The sequence below is a fragment of the Rhinopithecus roxellana genome, chromosome 12, assembly GCF_007565055.1.
Source record: "Rhinopithecus roxellana isolate Shanxi Qingling chromosome 12, ASM756505v1, whole genome shotgun sequence".
Lineage (NCBI taxonomy): Eukaryota > Metazoa > Chordata > Mammalia > Primates > Cercopithecidae > Rhinopithecus > Rhinopithecus roxellana.
The window spans coordinates 71,536,541-71,549,384 of record NC_044560.1 but is presented as its reverse complement, the minus strand read 5'-3'; the positions used below and the strand labels follow the sequence as shown (position 1 = coordinate 71,549,384).

At 39.7% G+C, this 12,844-nt stretch overlaps 1 protein-coding gene across 4 annotated transcripts in view; it reads right to left on the bottom strand.

The window, feature by feature from the left end:
* The window catches only part of LRRC8B (leucine rich repeat containing 8 VRAC subunit B), a 79,282-nt gene that overhangs the window by 29,967 nt on the left and 36,471 nt on the right, over positions 1–12,844 (bottom strand). The window contains exons 3-4 of one of the 4 annotated variants that reach the window (XM_030942955.1): positions 11,489–11,662; positions 10,092–10,176 (exon numbers count right to left, since the gene is read on the bottom strand). The exons of the other annotated variants lie outside the window; for them this stretch is intronic. The gene's annotated coding sequence lies outside the window, so the exon portion shown is untranslated. The remainder of the gene's footprint in view (positions 1–10,091; positions 10,177–11,488; positions 11,663–12,844) is intronic. 4 annotated transcript variants of the gene reach the window in all.

Genomic DNA, 12,844 nt, shown 5'->3' with positions numbered 1-12,844 from the left:
TTAAAAATATAAGACAGAAAAACAAATTGAAAGTATCTATGCTTCTTAAAAGGGGAAACACAGTGAAAGACTTAACATTTGGGATAGTTTTCTTTGTCCAGTTTTTAATTTTTGCTGACCTACTGGTTTTATACAATTAGGCCATTATAAAATTCAATGGCACAATACTGAGATCTTTTTTTGCCACTTATATATCACAGGTTTTTTTGATACTGCTATGAACTTTCTTTAAGAATCATTTTTGATAGAAGCACATAGTTCATGCATGGATATGTCTTAGTTTACGAAATCATTCCCCTACTAAATTTTCAATTTTCCTTTTTTTAATACTAATAACGTTGTAAACATCTCTGTGCTTTTCATATGTTTTTTTATTTTGTTTTGCATATACTTCCAAAATGAAGGAATTAGGTCAAAAGAGCATAAACATTTTAAGGCCTCTGATATACAGCATCAAATTATTTCTCAGAAAGGTTATACCAATTTTCTTTCCTGTCAACAATGTATGAGTAACACCTCACCAGATTTAGACATCATTATTAAAAAAATGTGCTAATTCCTATGTGAAAAATGATCTTATTGTTGCTTTATTCGGCATTTCTTTGAGTTGAATTGAACATGTTTCAGCATACTTACTAATGCATTTCATTCCTCTCTCCTATTTAACATTTATCTAAACCAGAGGAATATTTTGCTGAGAAGATATAAATGTAGAGCTCAATGACAGCTCTCTCGTAATGAAAATTTGTCATCTCAGGGTGAAGCCACTGCTGTCAAGTAAAGTAAATAACAAAATGTAGCTGAGTTTCTTTATTCAGGATAAAACCAAATCATTCAAACCAATTTTAGAAACTATAACTAAATTTATCATCTTTCTTCCTCCTTAGCAGAACACAAAAGTACCAAGTTGGAAGAATGAAACGTGAAATACTAAATGACAATGCTTCTTAGAATAGCATAAATAGTCCATATTAGGCAGGATAAAAAGAGGACAAAGATTGTTATAGCAATTCTGACCAACCCAGCTGCTGAGGCAGGCGGCCTGCGTCAGCACGTCCGCCAGCTTGCTATGCTAATGAGTGTTACACAACTAGCCTGATCTACCCCTTCAAAAACATTCTCTCTCCAGCGGGGGACACAAGACGTGTGTATTTTAACTTAAAAAGTCAATTCCAAGATAACCTAAAAATAAAAGGGTATTCTGGAAGATTTGGAGATAAGTATAACACTGAGAATTCTCTTCTTTCTCAAATAAGAGCTTCCTCCCGAAAGGAAGGCTCCCAATGAAGGACATACAAGGAACAGCTCCCAAGTGACTGAGAATTAAGGAACAATACAGCAACAATCAGCTTTCTGATAGAAAAACAAAAGGCCCCAAAGGATCTTACTCTGGATGTTCTTGTTTCTTTCTGGTTAGGAGAGATGGTGGATTTGACAAAACAAACTTTTTTGTAGTGCACAAAGAACTACTATACAATTTTGGAATGTGAGCATGGCTTTCCATTTGGGCGTATTTGTCTTGTAGGGATAGTTAAATCTTAGGAAAGATCCAGCAAGATGTCAAGAATCTCTGGTCAAAGGACCTCAACTGGGTTAAAGGCATAGTCACTGGGACCTTTTTTGGCAGGAGAGCTATGGCAGAAATCACTGTAATATCATACTCATTCACCCTGCCTCAGGCAATTGCATAAGTTTAAGGCTTCCGACTACGTAAAATTAAAGCCTCCCATTTCATCAGTCTGAAAAACTCAAAATCATAACTAACAGATGGATTTAAAAAAAGAACATCCCACTGCATCATCTGTCCCCTTCTCGATCAAGTGGAATCACCTCTATGAGCCATCCAGACCAGCACAGGCTGAATTTGTTGCTCCTTCATCTGTGTGCCAGGAAGTCATTTACTAATATTTCTTTTACAGTGTTTATTAATACATGTGAAGCTATTGCCTCCAATTCTTTGAGGGCTGAGGCAGTATCTCATTTATCGGTATCCCAGGGATGTATCCCAATGTCTCTTTCATGGGCTAGATTAAGGTCCTAGATATTATAGCAGCTACCACGTATGGATTCATCAATGGGGCATTTAGATCTCTGGAAACTTAACTAGATTAAACAAAAATAGTACCTACTGAAATTTTCTCAAGGATGGTATTGAATGTGGTTGGAAGAAAATATCATGAGTCTATTTCCTTTGGGTCAGAAACTGGCAAAAGGAGGACCCAGAGGGCTCTTTTGCTACTCTTTTCCCATACAGTGCTTCACTACTCCACTTAAAAACACTGTGAACAAATATTTAATGAATACCAGTGTGAAGTGGCATCAAATCCTTAGCCTCTCCAGAGCCCAGAGTGATCAGTGATAAGCCCACTCCCCTTGCGTCGGTCTTGTCTCTCTCTGTGCCATGAATATTTAGTAAATCACTGTTGAGTAAATGAAGGACAGCAGATCAGGTTTCACCACCCATTTAGGAACCAAGGGTACAGAGGAGAAGGCCTGGCTCTCAGAAAGATCTGTGAACACCACTGGTGCACACACATGGTGGGTATGGAAGGGTGGCAAAGCAAATGACAGGGACAGAGACTCAGGCATTTCCAAGACCCCATGGCAGGGGCAGAAATTCAGAAGCAGAGACTAAGTCTTCATCCTTCAGGGAGAAAGGAGAAAAATTTATATTTGCCAACTTGCTCACCAAATGGGACATTTCACAAATTTGAATGGAAAACTGCTGTCAATTCAGCCTGAGTGGCTGCATTATAATGACTGAGAGTCATTCTGAATCAGTGTTGGACCACTGGATAAATGCCAGAGCATTCCAAAATGACCTTAATATATTATCAAATTATGATTTCACAATTATTCCCTTTTCCACAAGTTAACCTAAGTATAATGCAACAAGAACAACACTGGGACCAACGGAATTATCAAGGTATCATCCAAACAAGCATGCTGCACATCATACAATTCTGTGCCCACTTGTCCTGAACTCTGGAGGGCAAGGACCTTTCTAGTGTCCTGAGAGTCAACCACATATTAGGTGCTTCATAAATGTTATAATTCCACAATGCTGTGAACTATGATTGAGCTGCCAATATTGCATGTCCTTAGATAGCTTTAGTCTCATAAAACCAATAACATCTGATAATGATCACTGTAAAGAATGCCTCATCTGCTATAACATACTCTTAACCCAAAGACAAAATCAAAATGTTATGCATTGCAAATCAGCCTAGTGCTTGAGCTAATTTCTGACCACAAAACACAAAGGTTTAATGTTCAGTATTAAGTGACTATTAAACACAAAGTATCTGCTACCCTCTGTGTCCCCCTAAACAAGTAGTTAGTCCTTCATGCTTCTTTAGCATTTAGGGAATACTGATAGTTCTATTATGCTTCCATTAAACTAAATCACCAATATCTGATTTGATGTCTTCCTGCTTCAGCCTTTGAGCTCTTGGAAGAGTCAGGTGTGCAGGAAGAACTAACACTAACAGTCTCAATAATTACTGTTGAATGGAAAGGGGTGATGGTAGGGGAAGGGTAACATTTACGGTGTACCTGGTGAAATAGGTATTAGCCGACTCTAAAGGTGAAAAAGTTGAGGTTCCGAGAAACAAACTTGCTCAAGTTCATAAGCAGACCCAGCATTCACAACAGAGCTGACTAAGAGCCATCTGCTACACAGCCTCCCCAAGGAGCTATATGAAAAGGAGTTTTATATAGAATGTGACAGCTCTCTCCTTTTCTCCAAGCTACAATCTATCTTTTAGAACTAAAAGAGACAATTTAAGAATGAGATCTATTTTGTTTTCCTAGCTCATTGCTCAGTATTCCATCTAGGAAACAGAACCAACAAGTGCTTCCTCCATCCTGGCTGCCTATTAAATAATTAAAGTCGACATGATAGATAGCCAGAGCAAGGGTACATCCTGCTTGCACAGCCTCTTATGAAGAAACATTTACCAACAATTTAATAACAAGATGAATAACCCAAGTTTAATCTGCAGTTAAATAATAGTGTTTTACATGGCTTTTCTTCCAGACATATCGATTAAAATGTGGTTAAAATAAATCAAAACACACTACCCATATATGACCTTCTTTTTGAAAGACTTTAAAAAGGAGTATCACATGTTTTCAATGTGTTACTTTGTTCGGCCTAGTTCTTATCCTAAAACTGATGAAAATGTGAGAGACTTGGAAGGGCAGGTAGCAGAATAGTTAAGATTGAGGTTTGACTTTGTTGTTTACCATCTGCTTGATCTTAGATAAGCTATCACTTTTCTCATCTGTAAAATAGGGATAATAACCATAATAATGGTTTCAACCTAATGGAGTTGTTTTAAGAATTGAGGCAACTACAATTCAAATGCTTAGCACAGCAGCAGGTACAGGTGTAAGCACTAAACATGGTTATTTATTAACACAGTAGTAGCTTTATCTAAAATTAATCCTTTAATGATTGCCTTTAAAGTATGATCCTATAAACAAATAGCAGATTAGATACTGGAGGTTTGGCTTTCCACCTAAGTTCTGATTTCCATGTCAGTTCTCACCATATATCACAAGATTCATTACTAGAAAGTGTTGTGAAATATAAACTGTTCTTAATCATTTACTATATGGCCCATAAGGAAGGCAAAGTGTTGTGAAACCTTTAATATACCTTGATGCCACATTTTTAAAAAGTTAACCTGTGCTGGTAACCTCTACTCTTTGATGCAATGTCTATCAAGATTTATGCTGCAGACAGGTCTGATATGACTGTCACCCAAGCAGAAGGTCATGACTTAAAATCTATAATCATGGTTGTACAACAATATAAATGAACTCAATGCCACAGAATTAAAAATAGTTAAAATACTTAAAAAAGTAAAAAGTACTTAAAATAGTTTAAAAAGTAAATTTTGTTACATATGTATATCTCCACAAAAAAATCTATACTCATGTAGAACAGGAAAACTGTTCTTATTGCTTTAAAATGAACATAAATGGATTACACAAATTAAATATACTGTCGGTCTCAATATACTAGAAAACATACCAACACAAAAAATATAATTTTAATGTATTGAATTTGCTTTGTTCATAATTCATAGGTTACAATAAATACTAAATATTTAATTATCAATTTTGTTTGTTACCTTGAATTCCTCCATCCTGCCTGCCTGTTTTAAGTACTTAAGGTTGACATGATAGATAGCCAGAGGAAGGGTACATCCTTCCTTGGATGGGAGAGCATCCTGATTTGGGTGGAAGAGAGAATGTGATCCCCCAAATTTGTCTAGAAAAGGTTTACGTCTTCTTTACTAAATAGCAATATGGCCAGGCATGGTGGCTCATGCCTGTAATCCTAGCACGTTAGGAGGTCAAGATGGGAAGATACTTCAGCCCAGGAGTTTGAGACCAGCTTGGGCAACAAGCCAAGATCCTGTCTCTACAACAAATTTAAAAATTAGCTGGGCATAGTGACACCTGCTTGTACTCCCAGCTACTCAGGGGGATGAGGCAGGAGGACTGCTTGAGTTCAGGACGTCAAGGCTGCAGTGAGCCGAGACTGCACACCACTGAGCTCCAGCCTGGATGACAGAGTGAGATCAAGTCTCTGAAAGAAAAAAAAAAAAAAAAAAAAGGATAAATTGCAATATATGAAGGTAAGAAATTTAAAAAATCTTCTGGTAACTATTAAGGTAACTGAATATGGGAGATCTTTTTTTCCCTAAAATAACAATTGAAGCTCCCATGTTTACAAAATTCACTAATAATTTAATGGATATGCAAAGTATTTGATCCTCTTGTTAATCTTTTGTTAAGCGGTCAATCCACCAGAAGGCATCAAGGACAGCAATAATAGGGTAGGTGAAGGCAGGGAGGAAAAGGAAAAGATAAGAAGGTGGGAGGATGGGTGGTGGTAATGCAGAGGGTGTGTGTGTGTGTGTGTGTGTGTGTGTGTGTGTGTGTGTGTTTTGGGAGGTGGTTATAAGACAGTAATAGCAATCCTTGGCCTTAGTGATAGCAGACACACTTACTGGGTGCCTATGTGAAATAAACAGATCAATCCATCCATCCAGCCACGTATCCCTGAGACTTTCATAATAAACCCATTTTTGCATGATTGCCTTGTTACTTCCATAGTCTCTGGATATGTGGGGTCGAGATATGTGGGGTCGAACTGCTCAACTAAAGCACAAGTGGATAAAGGCATACCAAATGAGACAAACATATTAAAAGATATACCAAATGAGATAGATCTATTAAAAGCCATATCAAATGAGTTAATAATAGAGAAACAGCTGCTCTGCCTCTCCATAGAACTATACTAGGTGGTTGAAGGGAATGTAGTAATGTGATTAGATGTTCAAATGAAGGAAAGTAACCATTACTGAGATATAGGGAAGGATCAGCACTACAAGGCAGCATGACCTGATCAAATGAATACCCAACTAGGTGTTAGGAAACTCAAGTTCTACCCCTTGCTTTACATCTTACTGACGGTATAATGTTGGCTTTGTCACCTCACTTAACCTAACTTTCCTTACATGTAATGTTAGAGAGAGCAAATGATTGAGAGAGTCTCTACTTCCAGTTTCCCACAATGCAATGAGTTTATTAACTGTGGTTGGAGCTAGGGGATATCTAGTCTGAAAGACTCCTCTGGAGTGGTGAGGATTGAGAAGGGGTTTAAAAGTTAGAACACCAGAAAAAGCAATGGTGTATGTTTTCTTAGAAAGGGAGTACAATGTCTATAATTGCCAACTCATAAATTGGTCTCACTGAAAAAGAGAGTAAAAATTGGTTATAGCAAGAAAAGGTCATCAAGCCAAGTATATAATGGAAGTACTAATTTTTAAAATTTATTTATATGTTTATAAATAAGTAGGATAACAGGATGCTTCACCATGTGGCTTGCTATGGGCACTCACTCTGCCTCACATATACACAAAAATGTGTGTGTGTGTGTGTATACATACATATATGCATTTTTTTTGAGACAGGGTCTCACTCTGTCATTTAGCTGAGTGCAGTGTTGTGGTCATGGCTCAATGCACCCCACCTTAGCTTCCCGAGTAGCTGGGATTACAGGCACACACCACCACACCCAGCTATTTTTTGATTTTTTTGTAGAGACAGAGTCTCACAATGTTGCTTAGGCTGGTCTCAAACTCCTGGACACAAGCGATTGTCCCACCTCGGCCTCCCAAAGTGCTGGGATTACAGGCATGAGCCACCACACCCAGCAGGAAGTACTAATTTTAACTGAAGATAAAAAGGTATTAGGACCATGGAAGGTTTCTACTACTACCTTACCCCTTAAGCACTGGGGTTCAGTCTTGGGTCTGTTGCTTCTCTACTCACACATATGCTATGGGGGTGACATCCTGAGCATTATGCTTAAGGTTTCATCCACCATCTCTGTATATATGGTGAGCCCAGCTTCCTAACCCCAAGCTGCAGAATCGTCTCCCCAACATCTTCCCGGCTATATACCGAGATGTGTGGAAGCAACTCAAACAGCATGTCACAAACTGCGTCTACTGTTTCCTCCCACACCTAGATATCATACCTGCCCTTCCTCGATCCCCGAATCTCAGGTTGATAGCAACATCAAGGGCTAAGGCATTGACTGCTATGGTTTGGATGTTTGTGTCCCCTTCAAAATTCATGTTGAAGCTTAAACCTCAGTGCAACAATATTAAGAAATGGAGCCTTTAAGCGGTGGTTGGGCTATGAGGACTCTGCCCTCAAGGATGGGATTTAGTGCCTTATAAAAGGGCTTGAAGGGTAAGTTCTCTCATTCTATTCCTGTTGCTCTTCTACTCCTATACAATGTTCATGGTCCAGAAACCAAATCTGCAGTATCTTGATCTTGGACTTTCCAGCCTCCAGAGCTGGAAAGGAATACATTTATGTTACTTATAAATTACCCAGTTTTAGGTGTTTTGTTACAGCAGCACAAACAGACTAAGGCAGGTACCTAACCCAGAAACTTTCTCTTCTTCTATTCCCTCAAATCCAATGGCCTCTTAAACCAGTTCCTTCTACAATCTTGCTACCACTCTCTTGGGTGGGGCCCATATCCTCTTTGGGCAAGACGACTCTGAAATCACCTCTTCTCTTGCCCTCCTTAGTCCCATTTCCATACTGCAGCCAGAGAGCCCTTTCTAAAACATGTCACCTCTTGACTTGCTGCTTTCTTATTATAAAGACAAAGCAATGTCTCAGGGAGGGTTGGGAGGCTTGCCACTGGGAAGTGAGGGGAAAGAGTGGTGATCTCCAGCTTCTCTTGCTTTCTGTTTTATTGGCTCTTACTGTTTCCCTCCCAGGAGTACTAAGTTTGACCCCAAAATGTAGGGCAGATTGGATTATTAATTCTGTGATCACAGTGATCATGGATCACCTGAGAACAGTACGAACATGACAACAGGATGCTTTGCCCTGTGACTCACTGTGGGCACTCGCTCAGCCTCACAGTTAGCTATGGCCGCCTCTTGCTTTATCATGCTGCCTGTCTCATGGATTACAATCAGTTTGGAACCCTGCTGTGATGGCAAGGGATTTTTCAAAGCCTCTGACTTTATTTCTATCTATACTTCACTGGTGTCTATGCTTACAGATACTAGGCATTTTTACAGAATTTTTTTTTTTTTTTTTTTTTTTTTTTTTGAGACGGAGTCTTGCTGTGTCGCCCAGGCTGGAGTGCAGTGGTGTGATCTCAGCTCACTGCATGCTCTGCCTCCTGGGTTCACGCCATTCTCCTGCCTCAGCCTCCCGAGTAGCTGGGACTACAGGCGCCCACCACAACGCCCGGCTAATTTTTTTTGTATTTTTAGTAGAGACAGGGTTTCACTGTCTTAGCCAGGATGGTCTCAATCTCCTGACCTCATGCCTCCCAAAGTGCTGGGATTACAGGTGTGAGCCACCACGCCCGGCCCAGTTGTCTTGACTTACTGGTCAGCAGCAGTCACTGCTGTGAGAGTCCACTCTGCACATCTTAGAGCAATTGCCCTACTTGCTGATCCGTTGCTGTGTAAGTGTTCTAGAGCTGTTTTAGGTAAGTACAAATTTCCTAATTTCAATGTTCCCCAAGCCCGAGCAGGGGAACAAACAACATAGGAAAAAACACATAAATAAAAATTAGGAAATTGTATTTATGTGTCTGCTGCTGACTGAGTACAGTATCATTTTGCTTCTCCACTCCTCGCACTACTGAGAGTAAGACGCAGGGGCTGGTTTTCCATGGCAGCAGTGTGGAAAATGAACACGGACTGAGTCCCAGGCCTGCCTCCACCATTATCTGCATGGGCTTAAATCACTCACCAAATACAGGCCTCCATCTCCTCAGCTTTAAAATACAGACAATCATACTGGCTCAAGAATTGATATTAGTGGTAAAACAAATATCATGGAAGCACTCTGAAATCACTGCAGTAGCAAACAAATGCAAACGAGAACTCTTATAAAGAAAGCTAATGCTTTTACTAGCAAAGTGATTTAAAAAGAGGATGCTTTTGGCCTTGGGACAGTATCTGAAACAAAACAACCCAGGAAGTGAGCTTTATTTATGCCACTCTGGTTCCAGGGAAACAAAACAGCAAGTGTTGCAAAGACATTGACATTTCATCACATTTAGGTCCTATTGCGAAGTCAAAAAGAACTCTTCAAAAAAGGCATTGAGACCCAGGGGTTCAGAAGAACTATGTGGCCCAAACACAGAATGCCAGTCATTTGTTTCACTGTGACAAAACAACAACCTCAGTAGAAAATTATTCTCCAAATCTGCCTTTCAATAATGGACTGATAATGGATCACTTAAGGTCTGTTAACTGGGGATTTGGAAAAAGACAAAAAGAGAATGCGCACAATCTCTAGCTCACCGTGCCAATGGAGTGCACGTGCCTAACTGCCCAACCCAGAGAAGCTCTTTTAAAAGATTCCAGTCAGTCAGCACTGCTTATCTGTTCCAGCTCCTATTTTCCATGGAAGAAGGGGTGGGGAATGAAACACTGGGCAAGCGCATTCAGAGAGAAACCAGTCTGTTTTGAAAAAGCAAGCTCTTGTGTCACGTATGATTCAGGTAAAATGTCCGTTTTTACCTTGGTGTTAAATTAATGCTTCACATTTGTAACTTGGTTAATGGCTGCTGGTAGTCAAAATCACTGGTTGCCATTTGCTCTTCAGCTGGAAAGGGAGAATGTCTGGTTTACATTTAGGGTAAATGCAGAGTGAGATGTCTTTTTTTCTGATATCACTCCCTGTAACACCAACTGGGTGTCCTAAAATTCAATCCTATTCTGACATTAACTACTCAGAGTTAGCATCAGACTCCACAGGTTTAAGGGCTCCATTTTACAAGACTGCGCTTGCTTCAAACTCAATCACAAGTCCCAGGAATCCAGACTACCTGTACTTCTGTTTGACTTGACTATAAATTTGGGGGTTCCCATAACGTTCTCTTCAAATTTGGTAATTTACTAGAATAACTCACAGAACTCAGGAAAACACCTTACTCACCATTACTGATTTATTATAAAGGATACAACTCAGGAACAGCCAAATGGAAGAGATGCAAAAGGCAAGGTATTTGAGGGCAGTGGGAGGATGGAGCTTCTCTGCTCTTTCCAACCTCAGCACCCTCCCAGCACTTTGATGTGTTCACCAACCTGGAAGCTACCTGAACCCCATTGTTCAGGGGTTTTTATGAAAACTTCATTACATAGGCATCATTGATTAAATAACATTGGCCGTTAGTGATTGAAAATCTCCAGTCCCTCTCCCCTTTCCAGATGCTGATGGTGGGTGTAAAAGTTCCAATGCTGGAATCACATGGTTGGATCCTCTGGTGACCAGCCCCCACCCATCCTGAGGCTACCCAGGTGCCTACAATGAGTTACCACATTAAAACAAAACTTAGGTATGGTTAACAGGGGTTCACTATGAATAACAAAGGACACTCTTATCAGGAATGGGGCTCTGTGATGTGACATGGGGGCAAAGGCCAAATATGAATTTATTATACACATAACATGATGCTGTATAAGAAAAGTCTCATAAGGAGAGCGAATTCTTATTTCAGCTGGCTGCTGCAATTTCAAACAGTGCCAGATAGTTCACTTAAAAGGTCAAGCTTGCTTTCAAGGCCAAAACAAGGGAGTTGTTTAAGTCATTGATGCCCTGAGTCAACGACTAATAAAGTTATTTCCTAAGGGACACCTTCCTGACATGATGACAGGTCACTTCACAACATGCTCCTATAGTTCTCTATCCCTTCCTTTCAAAACATTTATCACAAACCTATAAGTAATTGTTTGATTAAAGGTTTATTTCTCTCTGAGGTCTGGTCTACATGTATCATGCTTATCATTGCATCCCAGGGCTTAGCTTGTAGAAGCTGCTAGTAAATATTAATTTAACAGATACAAGAGTTTTAATCAGATCTCCTTGCTTGGAAGCAAAAACTGCAAAGTATCTTACAATCTTCGTGCCTTCTTACCTTCAATTTACATCCCAAATTCTATGTGACATGCAAGGCTTCCTGAATCCTTTAGCAGAGACTCAAGACTCCATTTGAGCCTCATCAGCAGAGAAGACGAATTTAGCTCCGCCATGGCATTCAGAATAAGTTGGGGCAGCTCTGGGCACTCTGAAGTGATAGAGTAAGCTTCTTCTAAAATAACACACAAATAACTAATATGAATCACATAGAATGCCTACATTCCAAAAAATGTGACAGATCATTCCTGCACATTAGGTTGGCTTCGGGCTTCATAACTCAGCAGGATTCTGCAGCTTCACTTGGTCTCAGCAAAGGGGAGAAACATGGGCCTTCTGGAAACAGAGTTTCAATGGTTTTCCAGGAGACAAAAGATAGACTCCCCATCTGGAAGTCTGACACATGACTTCTAAATCAGGGTGAGGCTCTGTCATAGCTCAGTGACAAAATCGGCTGCAAAACACACAGAGTCTCTACGTTTCTCTTTTATACACAGCAGATGAATCTATGGTTATTTCTTAGCAACCAAATTTGAGAGGCAAAAAGATTGTGCCAAGAAAGCTATAAGTGTAGTTTTTTCCTGTCTTTTTTCTCTCACTCACACACAAAAAATAGTATTTACCTATTTATATCTGATAATACCATCTGTTTTTATTGTGTGGAGACTCTTACCCATTTAAGGAAGGCAACAACTTAGTCGCTGTCAGTTGAAGAAAGGTAGAAATGAAGAGGGTCTTGTGTAACACCAACTTGTGTCATGGGGCACCAAGAGAAAGTGGAAATGTTACATCTTGCTCTGACACTAGGTGTACTCGACAATCATGATGAGGCTTCTGCTGGGTGCAAAGAACTGGCCCAGGTGATGAAGGCAATAGAAAGGTGTCACACTCAGACCTAAATCTCAAAAGGAGCTTATGCATTGGTGAAAGAAGGCATAAGTACAAGACCAAACAAATGAATTACACAGTTACATCGTAAGGTAATATATGCTAGAAGAACAATAGTCACTGCACAGGGTTTATGAGTTGGACCAAGAAAGATGCATAAGATTTATATAGTTAGGGGGTGAAGGAATAAGGGGTGAAAGGGGGTGGTTAATAACAGGGCACATAATATTTTATGTGGACGAATGGAACAACCAATAAAGAAGGCAAAAGAAAGTCAAGGTCAATTTAATGAATTAGTGAGCACACACAGAGATGGAGTGGAATTTATGAGACAGAAATGATGGGGATAAGAGTGGAAAGGTGATTAGGATCAAATGCTAAGTGAGTCTCAAATGCCACACTAAAAAATTTTCAAGACATAACTCAGGCACAGAACATAACAGGCACCTGAGAAATTATTGCTTTAGGG